Source organism: Malaclemys terrapin, chromosome 12 (assembly GCF_027887155.1).
Source record: "Malaclemys terrapin pileata isolate rMalTer1 chromosome 12, rMalTer1.hap1, whole genome shotgun sequence".
NCBI classification, from domain to species: domain Eukaryota; kingdom Metazoa; phylum Chordata; order Testudines; family Emydidae; genus Malaclemys; species Malaclemys terrapin.
Window position 1 is genome coordinate 23,257,698 of NC_071516.1, and position 1,378 is coordinate 23,259,075.

Sequence of the window (1,378 nt, forward strand, 5' to 3'; positions counted from 1 at the left end):
ATGCACCAAAATCATTGCACTTTATACCAGGCAGCTGATGGTTTGGGAAAAGAATCACCAGACAATTAAGTTCAATTACCCTGATGCTTTATTAAATCTTTGACAGAGAGGGTGAAAAACCTCACAGAACCACAAAATCCCCAGTCACATTTCACTGGCTTCTCAAATCACTAGCACTCTTTATCATGCACATAAATAATGTGAGAGCAACACTATGACTATTGTAATTAATCTTAAGTGATGCTTTTATACAACATTACCTAGTTAATATAGTCTTGCAATTAACTATTAGATAATAAATAAAAATTGTGTCGCAAACTCTTCTGGAGAAAATTATGTCTGACTGTAATAAGAGTAATCTTAAAATCCTGGCTGTTTATTTGGATACATTTTGAAATTACAAGCAATACAAAAGATCTCAGTGGTTTGAGCATGGGCCTGCTAAACCCAAGGTTGTGAATTAAATGCTTGAGTGGGCCCATTTAGGGATGTGGGGCAAAAAATCTGTCTGGGGATTGGTCCTGCTTTGAGCAGGGGGTTGGACTAGATGACCTCCTGAGGTCCCTTCCAACCCTGATATTCTAGGATTCTATGTAAATGTTGCTTTTTTCAATCACAGCAACAATAGCCCATACAGGAAACACTGTTACAGTAAACTTAGAATCCTTTATATAAAGGGGGGGGGAAATCTCATTCAAGAGAAAAGTCCATCATCAATTTTGAACACACAAATATACAAGACACTTACAAATTCTGAAAGAATTTGTTAGCCTGACAGGAACATTCTGCATAGATCACAAAATTGGCATTAAGAGGATTATTGCATTTAAGAGAGACATATAGCAAAGGACAAACCCACACTTAAGATACTAGTAAACAAGGATAAAAAACCATCATGGACATTTACAATTATTCAATGTTCTTAAATCAGGCAAATTAGAAGGGTTAAGTTTCAGTTACAATAAATGCAGAAGATAAATTATGTTATACATTCAGTTTGTCATGTTTTAATCTTAGTGTTATCTTTATTGCACATAAGATTTTTTCTTGTTTGTTGTGTATAAAAAATATACAGGCTATATGAAGTGCTAATTAATGTTGATCTAGAATATTACATTTTTCCTGATTTAAAACAGCCTTAATGCAACAATAACTGGGTTGCCCCAAGTTGTGTGTCTTTTTTGTTTTTAATTGCCATGCTTTATAACATACGGTAACTCCTCACTTAACGTTGTAGTTATGTTCCTGAAAAATGCTACTTTAAGCAAAACGTTAAGAATTAATGTAAATTGCGGGGGGGGAAGAATTAGGTTCCAGGGAATTTTTTTTTCCCCACCAGACAAAAAAACCTATGTATATATATTATACACAGACACAC